At 34.6% G+C, this 19,572-nt stretch overlaps 1 protein-coding gene and 1 long non-coding RNA gene across 2 annotated transcripts in view; both read left to right on the forward strand.

Annotated features, from left to right (window-relative positions):
* The window catches only part of SPRED1 (sprouty related EVH1 domain containing 1), a 121,053-nt gene that overhangs the window by 14,945 nt on the left and 86,536 nt on the right, over positions 1-19,572 (forward strand). The gene's annotated exons all lie outside the window — the stretch shown is intronic.
* On the forward strand, positions 2,335-10,183 carry LOC145723482 (uncharacterized). The gene is made up of 2 exons (XR_014148575.1): positions 2,335-6,525; positions 6,748-10,183. It is a non-coding gene; the product is annotated as an uncharacterized LOC145723482 (long non-coding RNA).

Here is a 19,572-nt window from a genome sequence, read left to right on the forward strand (position 1 = left end):
TTCATTGTTTGCGTATAACACCCAGTGCTCCATTCAATACGCAGAGCAACCATTTTAAATGTTGTTACAATTACTATGCTTCCATTTACAAAGATGAGGAAACGGAGGCTTAGCAAAAAGTTAAGGAACTTGGCAAAGATTATATCGCTTTGTGCCCACCCCCTATTCTGTATAAAACCATAATGCTGGTCAAGACTTTGTAGTTAAAAATGCCATCTTATGAACTACAGTGTATAAGGGATGTCGTCCTCCAAGGATGCATCTATTGGTACTAAAGATTTACATTTATGTTCAGCTTATTATTTCACGAAAATAAGAGATAATAACTGAAAAGCATAGAAATCCTCAGGGGAGTGAATTTCAAGGTCGAGTTGTGAGGAATTTCAGGGGAATTCAGATTAGAATTGCTGTAGCTAGATATTAGTAAGTGTTACATCCTTACCTCTTAGATTTCTTCACTGAAGGGTTCCAAATGATAAGGGAATGCATCCCAAAGCAGCCTTAAAAAGGTATAACATTGTTTTGAAATCTAGTAATAGATCTTAACGATACATGTAAACTTGCATTTTAATCAATACTGTAGTTGTATTTCCAGTACGAAATGCTTCTAGTTATTCATATTAGAGAAAAATGGAAAGCTTTTTAACCATCAAATCTTTGCATATTTATATCCTGTGGCATTATGTGTCTCTACCTCATGTGGCACATTCCTGGGAGGAAGTGTATTCTGGTGAGAGGCAGCATTTGACATACATCAGGGTGTTGCTCTTGAGTGAAGGGCATGATTGTGTCCTGTAATTATAGTGGCTGCCATTTTCAAACAAGTGGAACCTTTCAATCCAGCAAAAATTAATATAAACTTTATGAAGTACAAAAACAATATTGTAGGAAACTAGGAAGACAATGGGAAATTACCCATTGAAAATTTTTTTCTGCACTTATTTATAGTAAAAGTATTATAAAGGCAACAATATATAGAAGCGATCTTAAATTTAAAATTTGTTTCTATAAAAACTTCAGGTTATACAGTTTATATAGACAGTGAATTACCTATATTAGAAAGAATAGAATTGTGCTAATTGGTACTCTAGAAAGTATGGAAAGCTGCATAGAAAAGAAAACTCAGATTCTGGTCTCAGTTTTACCATTTACTTAAGTGACTTAGAACAAATCTTTTAGTGTCTGTGCTAATGAGGACAGTAATCTTTTCCCATCCATAAATACTTTTTCATGAAAAATGTAAATAAATAGATTTATTTAAAGATGAGTTTTGATATACTTGGAAAAAGGAGGGTTTTCTAGAGGATTGGAATACAAAAGGGAGGTAGAGCAGAAGGCACACAGAAAAATAAAAGGTTTTTAGCTCTTCTAAACTAGATAGGAAACCCTAAAACCTTCCTCTCCCTAAAAGTTTAGGGAGAGGAAGAAAGCTAAGGAAAACCCTAAAAACTTCCTCTCCCTAAAACTTTAGGGAGAGGAAGAAAGCTAAGGAAAATGAGCCTGGGCCTGTTTTGGGAGCCACATGAAATCTGTATAAGGAGTGTGTTAGCTAAGTTAAAGGTTATATAACCTATATATTGGGAAGCTTTGTAAAATATCTGCATAGTTAAAATCAGACTATGAACATTTGAGTGGTGTATCAAATGGTTTAGAAAAATTACCTTTTACCAAAAATACTGTTTGCAACAAGACTAAATTCACAAGGATGTTGAGATCATATAGGGGAAGGGGAGAGTTCCTAAACGTTTTTAATTTTTTTTTTTTAAAGATTTTATTTATTTGATAGAGCGAGAGAGCACAAGCAGGGGGAACAGTAGAGGGAGAGGGAGAAGCAGGCTCCCCGCCAAGCAGGGAGCCCGATGCGGGGCTCAATCCCAGGACCCTGGGATCATGACCAGAGCTGAAGGCAAATGCTTAACCATCTGAGCCACCCAGGCGCCCCAACATTTTTAATTTGATCAGGGGATGGTAAATAAGAATTCATTATAGAAGACTCATTATTTTAAAAAGATAGATATTATTGATATTCTGTTATTTGAGCATGCTTGCTTTATTGTTTTATTAATGAAGTTGAGGTAATTTTAAGAGTTTTTGTAGGCTGATATGTTAAAACAGTATTTGGTACACGGTAAGCACTGTTTGCCTATACGCATTCAGGTATGGCCTCAGTCTTAACCTTATTAAGTTTTTAAGTTCATTCCTCATTTGCAGTAACAACTTTATCTTAGTTGTGGAGGGATTCCTGCCTGCTTTAGTACATCTCCAGACTTTGAAATCATCAGACTATAAAGGAATTGTAGAAAAAGAAAATATAGTTTTACCACTAGCTTTTAATTCATTGTCTCTCACAGTTCTTTCCAAATGGTTCTATTACTTTACTGAAAGATACTTTTTTCTCTCCTAAAATTTTTCTTATTTCCATTTTCTACCACTTAGCCCTTATTAGAATCCTTTAAGAATCTAACCCATCATTTCCAATAAAATTTCCTTTGCTGGTGGGAAGATTCTGTTTGTAAAGGCTATCCAATATGATAGCCACTGTGTGGCTCTTTGGCTAATGAGTACTTAAAATGTGGCTTGTGGGACTGAGGAACTAAATTCTTAATTTAGATAGCCACATGTAACTAGTAATTCCTGTATTAGATAGCATGGATCCTGAGAATTTCTAATCTTTCAGTCCCAGCAAATTTTTGAAAACAATGACGTGTTCTCTATTCAATCTTAGCCAGTTTGTTGAAGAAATTTCTAATTTTTTAAACAGGGAGGTAGCATAGGTAGTACATAAGCTTCTTCCAAAGTGTGGTATGTAAGATAATTTTAGTTGTTTCATAAACATGACATTAAATTAAGTTGACAAGTTATCCTTTATACTTTTTGCATCTTAATTAAGAAAAAAGGTTTGTTTGTGTGGTGTGTTTAATAAGGAGTAGTATCAGCCTCAATCTCTGGTAGACAGCCAATACAGTAAAAGCCAAACTATTAAATTTTATAGTTACCATCTCTTTATGGCTTGTGATTTGTTGTTGTGTTGTTGTTTTAAATTGGCTGTAGTAATAAAAACCTTTCAGGAACATTTTTTGGACAATATATGTGGCACCACATATAAGGCGAAAAATTGATGATGGTAGTGAATGTCAAAAACAAATTTGTGACATACGGATGTAGTGGAAGGAGAATTGGATTGGTAGACAATCAGGAGCCCTCTTGTGACACTAGTTTGCTGGGGCGGTCTGTCTTTTTTAGGTACGGTTTCTGCTTTGGCGAAATGGGGAAAGAGGTTGGTTTAGAGTGAGAAGAGATTTAAAAGTTTTAAATAATTCCTGTATAGTTAACATACAGTGTTGTATTAGTTTCAGAGATTTACATTTTTAAGTGTACTTTATGCTATAATAACGATAAAGCGTACCATTTTAGACAGAAGCTAAGATGTTTTAAGTATTTTGCTGTATGTCAAATATGAATTACCTCAGTTAATCCTTCAGTCCAAAGCAGTTTACACATAACTGTCATTCCTTTTAAAAAAAACCTTTGGTGCACAGAATTGGCTTAATCATTATCTTGGTTCATACTGACATCATTGGTTTATGCATGGACCTTTGTAGCCTATTATTTTAGTTTTTCATTTACTTGACAAATACCCTTTCACAGTACAATCCAAGAATCAGGACATTAATGATAACTAACATTTACCTAATGTGCTTCTATTCATATTCCCTTGACTTCTTTCTTCTCAGAAGTTACTCTATACTGAGTTATGTGTTCCTGTTTCCTTACTATTTAAGAAAAAAGGTTTTATCACATATATGTATGATTAGAATTTGTATTCACAACCTTCTATAACCTACAACTTGAGGTACTTTCTTGACTGTAATATTAAAACTAAATATTAGAATTAGTATCCACTGAAGCTAATAAAGATGAGAATCATAGACAATAAAGTTATGTAGGATTGTTACTGATCAGGAAGTTCAGTCGTTTTGGTTTTTAATCATCTGAAATCACACCGGAAAATATATATTTTTTTGAGTCCTTTTTTTTTCTTTTCCAAATTTTTATTTAAATTCTAGTTAGTTAACATATAGTGTAATATTGGTTTCAGGAGTAGAATTGAGTGATTCATCCTTACATATAACACCCAATGCTTATCATAACAGGTGCCCACCTTAATGCCTATCACCCATCTAGCCCATCCCCTAGCCACCTCTGTCCATCAACCTTCAGTTTGTTCTCCATTGTTAAGAGTCTCTTATGGTTTGCTTCCCTTTCTCTTTTTCCCCCCCTTCCCATAAGTTTATGTTTTGTTTCTTAAATTACACATATGAGTGAAATCATATGGTCTTTGTCTTTCTCTGACTTACTTCACTTGGCATAATACATTCTAGCTCTATCTATGTCATTGAAAATGGCAAGATTTCATTCTTTTGATGGCTAAGTGATATTCCACTGTGTTTATATACCACATCTTTATCCATTCATCAGTCTATGGACATTTGGACTCCGGACTCTTTCCATAGTTTGGCTGTTGTTGATAATGCTGCTGTAAACATCAGGGTGCATGTATCCCTTTGAATCTGTATTTTTATGTCCTTTGGGTAAATACGTATTAGTGCAATTGCTGGGTCATAGGATAGTTCTATTTTTAACTTTTTGAGGAACCTCCATACTATTCTCTAGAGTGGCTGCACCAGTTTGCATTCCCACCAACAGTGTAAGAGGGTTCCCCTTTCTCCACATCTTCACCAATATTTGTTGTTTCCTGTGTTAACTCTAGCCATCTGACAGGTGTGATGTGATATCTCATCGTGGTTTTGGTTTGTATTTCCCTGATGATGAGTGATATTGAGTATCTTTTTATGTGTCTGTTAGCCATCTGGATGTCTTCTTTGAAAAAATTTCTATTCCTGCCCATTTCTTAACTGGATTATTTGTATTTTGGGTGTTGAATTTGGTAAGTTCTTTATAGATTTTGTAACCTTTTATCTGATATGTCATTTGTAAATAGCTTTTCCCATTCCGTAGGCTGCCTTTTAGTTTTGTTGATTGTGTCCTTCGCTGTGCAGAAGCTTTCTATCTTGGTGAAGTCCCAATAGGTCATTTTTGCTTTTGTTTCCCTTGCCTCCGGCAATGTGTCTAGTAAGAAGTTGCTCCGGCCGAGGTCAAAGAGATTGCTGCTTTTGTTCTCCTCTAGGATTTTGACGGATTCCTGTCTCACATTTAGGTCTTTCATCCATTTTGAGTTTTTGTGTATGGTATGAGAAAGTGGTCCAGTTTCATTCTTCTGCATGTTGCTGTCCAGTTTTCCAATACCATTTGTTGAAGAGACCGTCTTTTTTTCCATTGGATATTCTTTCCTGCTTTGTTGAAGATTAGTTGACCAGAGTTGAGGGTCCATTTCTGGGTTTCCTATTCTGTTCCGTTGATATGTGTGTCTGTTTTTTGTGCCAGTTCCTTACTGTCTTCATGACTACAGCTTTGTAATATAGTTTGAATGAAGTGACCACAATTTAGACACTCTTGTTTAAGGGTATTTGAGTTGCTTCTAGATATTTGCAATCATGAACATTACTATTGCAAACATTTTTGTTGTATGCTTCTGATACGTATGTGCTAAAGGTTCTCTTGAGTATATACTTAGGAGTAAAGTAGTTGGATTGTAAGCTGTGTTGTGGATTTTAAATTTACAAGGTAATGTCAAATTGTGTCCCAAGATAGTTCTAGTTTGTACTCACTACTAGCAATATAAGAGACCAGATACAAAATTGTACTTTATTGTTATCTAATGGATTTTGCTAAAATGTTTTTCAGTGCTTACTATGTACCAGATACTGTTCTAAATACATGAATTAATAAATTCTTTTAATGCTACAACATCCCTGTTGGGTAGGAATTATGTCCAATGAAGACACTGAGGCATGGTGAGGTTAAGCTAGTAAATGAAAGAGTTGGGATTCAGATTGATCAGGTCAGGCTGTAGAGCCTCTTAACTGATGTGATATTGTACCTCTTCAGATACTCAGATTTGTGCATTTTTATTCTTTTTCCCTTTTCCCCTGCTCCCATCAATCTCTTGGCCTATATGTGCTTGTGATGGTGAGGGTTGGGTATCTATTCTTATATTGTTGTGTCACTGTCTATTGTGTGGTCTTCCTTTAAAAAGCAGTTTCTTACAAAAACTCAGTTTCCTCATTGCTAGAATGACTAAGGTGGTTCAGATGATTTGTAGCATTCTTGGCTCTAGTATTTTATAATTTGACTTACTCTTTTATACAGTTTTAATTTTAGAATAATCTGTTATTTGTATTTTCTCTTTGTAGTATTAAAATGTGAAACAATTTAGTATGCTTTATTTCATTGTATAATTCCATTTTAAGTTAACTCTTTATTTTTTCATAGAATATTTTTAATGTATTAAGCCGCTAAAAAAATTCTGGAGTGGACTTGAATGTATACTGATCTCCACATAAGCTTTTGTACATACATCTCTTGAACAGATTAAAACTTTTTCCTTTAACATTTCTAGGTAATGTCCTTGAGATAGTTCTTTATTTTATTTTATTTTATTTTTTAAGATTTTATTTATTTATTTGAGAGCGAGAATGAGAGACAGAGAGAGAGCATGAGAGGGGGAGGGTCAGAGGGAGAAGCAGACTCCCTGCCAAGCAGGGAGCCCGATGCGGGACTCGATCCTGGGACTCCAGGATCATGACCTGAGCCGAAGGCAGTCGCTTAACCAACTGAGCCACCCAGGCGCCCGAGATAGTTCTTTATTAAGCCAATCATTTTTATCATCTGTTAACATGCTTAATGATGTTTTGGGGTTTTTCGTTTTTCACCTTTTAGGTACTGAGTTTTTTGAGATAAAATATTATTTTAAAAATCATTATTATAGTGATAGATGAGAATTTTTTGGCTTAATAATTATTGAATGACAAAGTGCCAAACCTAATAATAAACACCTAGTTACCCATGTATATTGCTAGAGTAAGGTATTATTTATTCAGATGTTGAAGTGTTTAGGTTCTATAAAAACAGTGTTTAGGCCTTTTTCAGTAAGGAAAAATCTTTAAATTCAAATCCATTATGTGTATGCTGCATATTTTAGTGGTAGTTAAATGTTTTACTGCAGTGGGGTCAAGAGGATCAATTGCACGTGTGCCTTGGAATGGTAGGCTAATAGTTGGTGGAGATCAGGATGTTGCAGCGTTTCTTACTAGTCAAATTTAGTCCCTCTCCTGGATTTTACACTACTCTTCGGTTTCGCACAGTCATTAATGTTGATATTGAGTGAAATAGTTACAACAAACATTTATTGAGTATTTATTATGCCAAAGAAAGGATTGGAATTAACATTTTTGAGGTTTAGTGTGTTCCAGGTGTTAAGACGGTAGGCTTTGGGGAAGTAAATGAATAAAAGCTGGATTTTTGCCCTGACTTCTCAGTCTGATATTAGAAATAAGTGGTTTTTTGGTAATGAAGGACTTGGAAATACTGATTTTTCTGCTAGGAGAAAATACAGTTTTCCCAAGAGAGTGGGAAAAACTATTCAAAGTAAAAATTACTTCATTTTGAAAAGGAATTTTTATGTGTTATGCTTAACTTTATATATACTTCAGTAGTCTTATAGTGTGACAAAGCAACTACAGTCTTAACTGATTAACTTTGAAGTTTGTATGGCAGGATAGATTTTGTAAGAAAGGTAGAAGATATAGTGTCGGTTAACTTAGAGCTAAGCATCAGATGAATATTGTGAACTTACTGTTTTTATAACTTTAGCCTTTATTATAAATAAAATTTTATATATGAATGATACTTTATTATTTATAGAATGTGTAGGACTTTAATCTTTTTTTAGAAAATAATTTCTTGGGGTGCCTGGGTGGCTCAGTCATTAAGCGTCTACCTTCAGCTCAGGTCATGATCTCAGGGTCCTGATTGAGCCCCGCATCAGGCTCCCTGCTCAGCGGGAAGCCTGCTTCTCCCTCTCCCCCTGCTTGTGTTCCCTCTCTCGCTGTGTCTCTCTCTGTCAAATAAATAAATAAAATCTTTAAAAAAAAAAATTTCTTTCATTAGGAAGAGCTTTGAAATGAGTAATTTGTAACTATTTAGCTTGCTTGGGTCTGGCTTTAATGTAAGAGCACAAGATGTGTCATTCTAAATCAGATAAATGGTCCAAGTAAGCCTAGATTTCTGATTAAAAGACTAAGGGGTATTTTAGGTGAAGTACATGGTTGTGGTTCCAAACTCCTCAAATAACTTGTCATTAACCTACTGAGCTATAATTTTTCTTCCTTTCCTTCCAATTATTAGTACTAAAAATTGGAGATTTTATAGGTGAGAGGTCAAGGTAGGAGCATTGAAAAGATTGTATAAACATGCTGGTGTGTCATTGCCTCTTACCATCCTATGTAATCTTGAGAAGTTTTATATACTGAAGAGCTGTCATTCAAAGATATGTGGCAACTACTGGTAAATTAAGTATAAGTTCTCATATTGCTGTGTTCCTTCAGAAAATTCTAATGCATGCATATATGTCCGTATGTATGTATGTATGTCACTCACTCTGGAATGTTACACCTACAAGTAGGAAAAAATATACAAAAATATATTTCTCGCTCAGCTTCCCAAGACGTTAACCTCTTACATAGCCAAATCAGGAAATTAACATTGATAAAATATTAAGGTTTTATCAGTGCCAGTGATGTCCTTTTTCTAGTTCAGGATACAATCTCACATCACATATTTTGTTAAGTATTTATGTCTTCTTTAATCTAGAACAGCTCTTCAGTCTTTCTTTCATTAACTTTGAAATTTTGAAGAGTACTGGCCAGGTATTTTATAGTGTTTCTCAGTTTGGGTTTGTCTGATGTTCATTTGTGATTAAATTCAAGGTAAGCATTTCTGGTAACAATGCTGTAGAGTAGTGATGTCCTCATGCTTCAAATCAGAAGGTCCTCATGCTTCAAATCAGATATTGATATATCCCATACTGATGATAATGAACTTTGATCATTTGGTTAAGGTTGTGTTGTGTCTGCCAGGTTTCTCAGCTGATGTAAAATCTCTTTATAATAAGCATCTTCTGGGAAGAGACACTTTGAGACTATATAAATATTCTATTTTTTTTTTAAAGATTTTATTTATTTATTCATGAGAGACAGAGAGAGAGAGAGACAGAGGCAGAGGGAGAAGCAGGCTCCCCGCGGAGCGGGGAGCCCGATGCGGGACTCGATCCCAGCACCCTGGGATCATGACCTGAGCCGAAGGCAGACGCTTAACCGACTGAGCCACCCAGGCATCCCTAAATATTCTATTTCTTATCACTTTTTTTAAACATCTGTTGATTTTTGCCTGCAACAATTATTGTGATGATTGCCAAAGGTGATTTTCTATTTCCGTCATTCCTTCTGCTACTATTAATTGGAATTCTATAGAGAAGCTTTCTCTTCTCCCTGCATTTATTTAAGTATTTCTATCAGTATGGAATATAATCCATTGCTATCATTATTTTGATGCTCTCTTGGCCCAGATTTGGCCATTGGGAGCCCATGAGGTTGCCTTCTGTGCCCTTTTGACATGTTCCTTCATTTTTTGAGCACTTTCTTTTTGGCTTCACAAAATGTTCCAGGCTCATCTTACATTTTCTTCATTCCAGCTTTAGAGTCATTCCATTTATGCGAAGAACTCTGGTTCCTTTTATTGGAGAATTATATTTAGGAATTATTATCCTACTGCTAGGTGTGCTCATTGGCATTAGGGTGAGGTTGGTGGTACCCATTTTACAGATGAAGAAAACTTAAGATGAAAGTTAAAAGTTTTGTTCAGTACACCCAGATAAAAGTGATAGAGTTGGGACATAAACTCAGGCCTTCTCAGTCTAGAGTTCAGATTCTTTCTACTTACTCTCTTTTATTACTATGATATTCCTTTTTTACACTGGTCTTTTTCATTTTATTATTTGTCTTTCTTGGCAAGGACAGAACACAATCTAATTCTAATATTCAAAAAAATTATTTGCCAATGATAGGTATCACTATTTCAAAACAGAAAATAGTTGTTACAATTTCAGAAATATTTATTATATGCTTGATATGGGTAAGTCAGTGTGCTAGACATTGGTAGTATTTGAGTATGTGTGTACTTGTTTTGGGGGGACATTGTGCTGAGAATTTTTGTTTGTTTACTGTGACTTCCCCCCCCAATATATAGTTAAGGGGTAGAGAGACAGGTGGTGTGGCTATTATAAGTTAATTATCCATGGCTCCAAATGGCTTAGGGATTTATATATTATATATAAATATATATGACATAAATAGTATTTAGATTTATATGTGTTTATATGTGTCTTTTAGTGCACTGTCATTTCATAATTTTAGTAATATGCAACTGTTTTTTTTTAAAGCCTTTTTTTTTTTTAAAGATTTTATTTATTTATTTGACAGAGAGAGACACAGCGAGAGAGGGAACACAAGCAGTGGGAGTGGGAGAGGGAGAAGCAGCCTTCCCACTGAGCAAGGAGCCTGATGCAGGGCTCAATCCCAGGATCCTGGGATCATGACCTGACCTGAAGGCAGACGCAGATGCTTAACGACTGAGCTACCCAGGCACCCCAATAATATGCAACTGTTAAATGACATGTTTGCTAATCACACATAAGCACTTTTATGTTGTTGCTTTTAATTCTTAAAATAGCATCTTAAGTTGGTATTATTTTTCTGTCATATTCCAAGTGAGCAAAGAGACTTAAATGGAGTGACTTGCCTGAGATTATAGAACTTAATAAAAGTAAGGTGGATTTAAATCCGGTTTTTACACTGCTTACTATGTGAAGTACTGTTTCTGTTATATATGTATTTTGTTCAGGCTTTCAGAGTGTCCCATTGTTCTGATGTTGAGGATTTGGTGAACAAATCTATTCTATATCCCTCTTTAGGGGCTTTGAGTTCATTCTGCCAAGGATGAAGACCCAGCTCTGTCACTTCCCAGTTTTGGGATCATGGACATCTGTAAAAGGATAATATATCTGTTTTGAAAGGTTATTGTGAAGATTAAGTGTAATCCATGTAAAGCATTGTACTGTGTCTGCACACAGTAAATACTGAAGTGTTAGCTCCCTATTAATACTATTATCAGCGGTAGAAGTAGTAATTCATTGCAAAGGAACATTAAAAGTTCATACCACAGGAAAAACACTAATACATGACAAACATTTACGGTGCGCTACCTGGGAAATATTTGATTTCGTGGAATCAAAGAAATTTAGAATGAGAAAAAATTTTGATTAAACAGCATCTTGTCTCTCTGATTTTTTTTGGATTAGGGTACTAAGTGCTGAAATGATACAATAACTTGCCCAAAATATTGCAGTTGCAATGTGTCAGTCACAGTGGAAACTCTGGCTTTGTGATTGTTCAGTGTTCTTTCCCCTGCTGATTTTTTCTCAATGTCCATGGAAACCCCAGTGTCTATTAAGGAAATAATTTATTGGGGATGTAATTTTTTTTCTTTATTTTTAGGAACACTGATTCCTAAAATATAGCCAGTGTAAGTTTGAACAGAAATACCTAATTTGCCTTTTTAAGGGTCTATGGTAGCATAATAATGCTTTCAATCAGAAGAATCCCTTTGAGCAACAGGTCAATGAAAAAGCTTTCCTAAAAACACTGTTTAGATTCTCATGTTAGTCAAATAGGGTCTCAGCAAGAAATAGTTTATTTAGCTTTTGGATGAATGCTTATTTATTTTTTTAAGAAATTTAAAACACAAAGAGAAATGGAGAGTACATAACATTCATGTGTATCCTTATCATCCAAAATCACTGTTAGCATCTTTGTCCCAGTTTTTCTTTTTAACCCATTATTGTTTTTGTGGTGGTAATTATAATTGAGTCACGCTATTAGATCTATTTAAAGATAGACTAGAGATGAAAGATGTTGTATTCTCACATTGGTTATTTAGGACATTTGGTTGGACACTCTATGAAGTTAATGAGTATGTGGACCAGCAAACTACATTTTCTTTAATAAGAAAAAACAATTGTTTGCAAAACCAAATGAGTTAAAACAAATGAGTACAAACTATTTAGCATCTCTTAAGCTAAAAGAACTACTTAAATTGTGATCTCTTGACCATCATTCAGAAATAGAATTATGTGAGTGGATGGCACATTAAAAGGGAAAGCATTAAATGCTTTGCCTAGTAGTGAGCTTAGCCCATCACCTATCATCTATATCAAAAGGTTATTATTTATTTTTTTCTTATACACATAACTATTGTGATAACTCCATAATCTACCAGTATGATGATGTATTTAGGAACTAGGTTAGATGAGAAGAAGTTGTAGGAACTTGCCAGGTTGAGCTTGGAGAAGAGCTGATCAATGAAAAATAACTAGCTGTCTCCAAATAATTTGATAAACCTCATAAAATATTAGGAGTATACTTAGACTCTTTTGTTCCTCAGAGTAAAACTAGAAGCAGTGGATGGAAGTTAAAGGGTGATGTAAATTTTTGTTCTACACAAAAGAAATTTCCTAAAAGATGTAATTTGATTAATAATGAAATGGACTGTCTCATGAAGTCTGGAGTTTCTTGTTATTTTCAAACCAAGGCAGAAAGGATCCATCTGTGTGGATCATTTAAAAAGGAGTGCTGTGTCGTATATCAAGGTAGTCTACATCTTTCAGATGCCTTATAACTTCCTAAGGTCCATGCTTTTAGTTTTTATACACTTAATACACCACCCTGTTTTTGAAGTCCACCTTCTGAAAAATGCATATTTATTGTATAAACATAAAATGTATAGCTTTCAAAGAAATACCTTATAGTTTGAGATTTATGGATGAAGAAAAATTTGTCAGTCCCCATTAATCTCGAACATTTTTGTGACTGTTTTAAATTTATGTATCTCTGTGAAATCTATATCATATATATCTGAAATTTATCTACAGGAATGAAAAAGCTTTCACTTCTTGTTTTTTTTCTTTTTTTTTTTTTTTTTTTACAAGGATTTTATTTATTTATTTGAGAGAGAGAGCACAAGCAGGGGGAGCAGCAGGCAGAGGGAGAGGGAGAAGCAGGCTCCCAGCTAAACAGAGAGCCTGATGTGTGGGGCTCGATCCCAGGACCGTGGGATCATGACCTGAGCTGAAGGCAGACGCTTAACCAATTGAGCCACCCAGGCGCCCTGTCATTTCTTGTTTTAAGTGATTGACCCTTGATATTTTCTGAATTGTCATATTCCAGTGGACACCAACATTACTGAGATCATCCATGGTCTATAATATTGCATCCATGGTCCATAAATAAGGTCTTTTTAAGAAAGGGTGTGGGTTTACTATGTAGGCTTTAGGCATTCCTTACTCTGCCAAGAAGCCATGGATAGTATCTTTGAATCTAGCTGTGTCTGATATGAAAGCTACTAAATGGGTAAGTGGTGTTAGAATGCTTTGAGTTTTCAGATTTTGGAACCTCTTGAAAATTCTTCTTTACCTCATTCCTAATGTCTGTGGGAAATGTGTTCTATATATTTTCACTGTAATCTTTTAATCATTGCAAGGTTTTTTTTTTTTTTTTTTAGGAGAGAGAGGGAGAGAGAGAGAGAGAGAGAATCTTAAGCAGGCTCCATGCCCAGCATGGAGCCATGCAGGGCTCATTCTCACAACCCTGAGATTATGACCTGAGCTGAAATGAAGGGTTGGATTCTTAACCCACTGAACCACCAGGCGTCCCTCATTACAACTATTGAAATGAAAGTTTATAGATTATAACTTATGATGATTAAAATTTGTCTGATGATGGTTTTTATTTCACCATTGCCTATTTTTCTTTTATGTGGGGACTGTAGTCTGTAGGTTTGTAAGGGCCTTACTGGCTTGCTGTTTTTGTTACTGTTTTCTTAAACTACTGTGTATGAGGACCATGATGCCAATTTAAATCCAATATTGCTCACAGTTAAAAAGTGTTTTCTAAATTTTACTGTATTTCCACAGAGTGTACTGGGTTACTAAACGTTTTTGGGCTGGGGGATGAAGGGATAATGAACATTATATAAAGGATGTGTTGTCAAGGTGGAGATGTTTACTTTGTGAAATGGGATTATAGGTTTTGAGATTTGCTCCTCTGCAGGAGGGTGGAGTCATCATTATGGAGTCCTGTTTTTTGAGTAGTTGCTATGAGCTTACATTTAGTCTTATGAAATTGTAGAAAAATGAAAAACGTAACTGATAGAGAATATTTACTCCAAATATTTCTTACTTTTACATAAAACTGGGGTTAAAGAGTGAATTCTTTTCCTTTATAGTCACAGCTACTTAAGTTTCAGAGCAGAACTACAACAGCTTGGGTTTTAAATCCTTGCTCAGTCACTTTGAAGTGATGCAAGTCACTTAAGATTTTGAAACTTCAGTTTTCTCAGCCGGAATGTGGAATAACACCATTTTGCAGAGCTATTTTCAGAATTAAGGAAAATAGGTTTAAACAAATAACCCAAAATAGGCTACACAGATAATAAGAGCTGGATAAATGTTTACTATTAAATGTTTATTATTAGAGCTTGGACTGCTTTGTTTCATTTTAGGTGGTTTGATTATAAGAGACGAAAATAAAGGTAATCTCTAGCTCTGCTACTTGTAAATTTTTCCACATTTTTTTTAAGGCATATTGTACACATTTTCTTTTTTTTTCTTCAAAACTGGGTCTTTAGGGTTTGAAAGCCTGTTACCGTGAATGAATTATGTAGCTTTTGCAGGGTTTTGAGCAAGAATCATATGACCTGACTTATGCTGGTTTTTTTTTTTTTAAGAGTTTGTGTATTTGTTTATTTATTTTAGAGAGATGATGCTCACAAGGGAGTGGGGGAAGGGGCAGAGGAAGAAGGAAAGAATCAGAAGCGGACTCTTCGCTGTCCAGTCCGACTGAGCCCCACAACCCTGAGATCACAACCCTAGCCAAGAGTCCAATGGTTAACCAACTGAGCCACCCAGGTGCCCCCTGACTTATGTTTTTAAAAGTTCTTGGCTTTTAGGTGTACTTAGGACTTTTTTTTTTTTTTAAGCTACCTTCTTCCCCAAAAACGTCCATTGGTATTTTAAACTGAATTTCCAATAAATAGAATTTAGACAGAGTTGTCATCTTTATAATACTGAGTTTTGCTTTTAGAAAACATAAAAAATGGGGGTGCCTGGGTGGTGCAGTCGGTTAAGCATTGGACTCTTTCCGTTCAAGTCATGATCTCATAGTCATGAGATCTGCCCCATGTCAGGCTCCGTGCTCACCATTGAGTCGGCTTGAGATCCTCTCTCTCTAACCCTACTCATTCTCTCTCTCTCCCCTCAGATAATCTTAAAAAAAAAAAATGAAAACAGAAGTCTTTATTCATTCAAATCCCCTTCATTAAAGTTTTGCAGATTTCATGTTGATCTGCACATTTATTTTATAATATAATATATAAAAATTATATAATTTTATATTTTTTATTGTGAATTGGCTCTTTTTATATTGCAATTTCTTAACTCATGGTAAATAGGAAAGCCAGTTAATTTTTTTATTATTTCTTATATTCATCTACTGCGCTCTTTTTTTTTTAATAGACTTTATTTTTTAGAGCAATGTTAGGTTCACAGTAAAATTGAAGGAAGGTATAGATTTCTCCTATATTCCCTGCTCTCACACATGCCTAACCTCTACCATTGTCAGTATCCCCTACCAGAGTGGCACATTTCTTAAAATTGATGAATCTACATTGATACATCCTAATCACACAGAGTCCATTTGGTTACATTAAGGTTAACTTTGGGTTTGGACAAATGTACAATGATATGTATTCACCATTATAGTATAGTAGAGAGTAGTTTTACTTCTCTAAAAAATCTTCTGTGCTCTGCCTACTCATCTCCCGTCTCTGCCAACCCCAGCAACTACTGATCTTTTTTTTTACAGTCTCCATAGTTTTGCTTTTCCAGAATATCATAGAGTTGGAATCATACAGTATATAGCTCTTTAGACTGGCTTCTTTCACTTAGCAATATGCTTTTAAAGTTCTTCCACGTCTTTTCATGGCTTGATAGCAACATTTCTTTTCGGCATTGAATAACACTGCATTGTCTGAATGTACCACAGGTTTTCCATTCATTTACTGAAGGACATCTTGCTTGCTTCCAAGTTTTGGCAATTTTGAGTAAACCTGTTACTAACATCCACGTGCAGATTTTTATTGTGGACGTAAGTTTTCAAATCCTTTGGGTAAATATACCAAGGAGTGCTATTGCCGGTTGTGTGGTAGGAGTATGTTTAGTGGTTTTTTGTGTTTTTTTTCATGTTATGTCAATCACCATACATTACATCATTAGTTTTTGATGTAGTGTTCCATGATTCATTGTTTGCATATAACACCCAGTGCTCCATTCAATACGTGCCCTCCTTAATACCCATCACCGGGCTAACCCATCCCCCCACCCCCTCCCCTCTAGAACCCTCAGTTTGTTTCTCAGAGTCCGTAGTCTCTCATGGTTCGTCTCCCCCTCCAATTTCCCCCCCTTCATTTTTCCCTCCCTACTATCTTTTTTTTTTTAAACATATAATGTATTATTTGTTTCAGAAGTACAGGTCTGTGATTCAACAGTCTTACACAATTCACAGTGCTCACCATTAGTTTTATAAGAAATCACCAAACTGTCTTCCAAAGTGGCTGTACCATTTTGTATTCTCACAAACAATAAAAGAGAGTTCCTGTTGCTCCACGTCCTCACCAACATTTGGTGGTGTTAGTATTTTTTATTTTTGCCATTCTAATAAGTGTGTAGTTGAGTCTTGTTGTTTTGATAAGATGACCTAAGATGTGGAGAATCTTATTGTATGCTTATTTGCCATCTGTGTATCTTTGGTGTGATGTCAGGGTCTTTGGTCCAATATTTAATCATGTTGTTTGTTATTATTGAGTTTTAAGAATTCTATATGTATTTAGGACAAGAGCTATTTCTTATGAGCTATTTCTTTTACAAATTATTTTTCCTAGACTGTGGTCTGTCTTTTCATTCTCTTGACAGTGCCTTTTGCACAGCAGAAAATTGTACTTTTAATTAAGCCCAGCTTACTAATTTTTTTCTTCATGGATCATGCCTTTAGTATTGTATCTAAAAAGTCCTTGCCACACCCAGGGTCATAGGTTTTTCTCCTATATTATTTTCTAGGAATTTAGTAGTTTTATGTTTTATATTTGAGTCTGTGATCTGTTTTCATTTAATTTTTGTGAAGGTTATGAGGAATGTGTCTAGATTCTTCTTTCATCCACATGCCCAGTTGTTCCAGCACCATTTGTTGAAAAGACCATCTTTGCTCCATTGTATTGCTTTTGTACCTTAGTCAAAGGATAGATCAGTTGACTCTATTTATATGAGTCTATTTTGGGGCTGTCTATTCTGTTCCATTGGTCTATTTGTTCTTTCACTGATACCTTGATGATTATAAGTCTTGAAATGGAGGAGTGTCAGTCCTTTAACTTTGTTCTCCTTCAATATTGTGTTGGCTTTTCTGTTTTTTTTTTTTTTTTTTTTTGCCTCTCCACTATAAACTTTAGAATCAGTTGGTTGATAACCACAAAATAACTTGCTGGATTTTGATTAGGATTGCATTGAATTTATAGATCAAGTTGGGAAGAGCTGACATCTTGACAGTGTTGAGTCTTCCTACCCAAGAACATGGAGTATCTCCATTTATTTAGTTCTTTGATTTCTTTCATTAGAGATTTGTAGTTTTCCTCGTATAGCTCTTATACATATTTTGTTAGATTTGCACCTAAGTATTTCATTTGTTGGGGGGTGCTAATGTAAATAGTATTGTGTTTTTAATTTTTAATTGTTTATTATTAGTATGTAGAAAAGTGATTGGCCTTTGTGCATTAACCTCGTATCCTGTGACTTTGCTATGATTGCTTATTAGTACAGAAGTTTTTAAGTGTTGATTCTCTCAGATTTTCTACATAGATAATATCATCTATGAACAGACACAGTTTTATTTCTTCCTTCTCAGTTTGTATGCCTTTTATTTCCTTTTCTTTGCTAATGAATTAGTTAGAAATTCAGGTACATGTTGGGAAATCTGTATACATTTTATTTTATTTTCTTGTCTTACTACATTGGCTAAGACCTCTAGTATATTGTTGAGAAAGAGTGGTGAGAGGGGACTTCCTTGCCTTGTTCCTGATCTTAGAGGGAAAACTTCTAATTTCTCACCATTAAGTATAATGTTAGCTGTAGTATTTTGTAGGTATTCTTTATTAAGATATTCCATATCTATTTCTAGGTTACTGACAGTTTTTATTATGAATAGCTGTTGGATTTTGTCAGATGCTTTGCAGCTATAGATAAAATTATGTGATTTTTCTTCTTTAGCCTTTGATGTGATACATTATATTAGCTGAGTTTTTAAAAATGGTGAACCAGCTTTGCATACTTGGGATAAATCCCTTGGTGGTGGTATATAATATTTTTTCATGCAATGTAAATTTTTTACATATTTTTTTACATGTTGCATATATGTTCATGAGAGATATTAGTCTGTAGTTTTCATCTGGTTTTGATGTTAGGGTAACTCTGGTGTCATAGATTGAGTTAGGCAGAATTCTTTTTATGTTTTCTGAAAGAGATTTTAGAAAATTGGTATATTTCCTTAAAGTTTCCTTTATTTTGGGGGAGAATTCATCAGTGAACCCAAGCAAGCCTGGTGCTTTCTGTTTTGGAAGGTTATTGATTATTGATTCAATTTTTAGCATATATATAGACCTTTCAGACTGTTTTTTTGTGTGTGAATTTTGGCAGATTGTGTCTGTCACTGAGTAGATCTATTTCATGTAGGTTGTCAAATTTGTGGGCATAGAGTTGCTCATAGTATTCCTCTATCATCCTTTTAATGTCTGTGGAATCTGTAGTAATGTCTTCTCTTTCATTTCTGGTATTGGTCATTTGTATTTTTTCTCTTTTTTTCTTAGTTAGCCTGGCTAGAGACTTACCAATTTTATTGATCTTTGCAAAGAACCAGCTTTTGGTGTTACTGATTTTTCTCTAATAATCTCTGTATCCAATTTAATTGATTTCTGCTCTAATTTCTTTTTTTTAATTTCTTCTCCTGTGCTTTTTCTGGATTTCACTTGCTCTTCTACTTTGCTAAGGTGGTAGCCTAGATAATTGATTTTTAGATACTTCCTTTCTTATAGATGCCTTCAATGCTGCTTTCACTGTATCTCATTAAGTTTTGACAAATTCATTTTCATTTTCATTTAATTCAGAATATTTTAAAACGTCTTGAGATTTCTTTGACCTATGTTATTTTGTATTTCATATATATACTACACACATATACATATTCACATAGTCATAAACTTACATAATTGGATACATTGTTATTTTGAAGAAACTTAGCTGTTAGATCAGTTAAGAATAATAATAAAGGTGTTTATTTTACCTTCACTGATTCTATCTTCAGTTCTCTTCTTTTAGGTAGACCTAAGTTTTCCTGACCTATATTAGTTTTCTTCTATCTGAAGAACTTCTTTTAACATTTCTAGTAAGCAGGTCTTCTG

This window comes from Leptonychotes weddellii, chromosome 9 (assembly GCF_054177405.1).
Source record: "Leptonychotes weddellii isolate Sample4059 chromosome 9, ASM5417740v2, whole genome shotgun sequence".
In the NCBI taxonomy this organism is placed as follows: domain Eukaryota; kingdom Metazoa; phylum Chordata; class Mammalia; order Carnivora; family Phocidae; genus Leptonychotes; species Leptonychotes weddellii.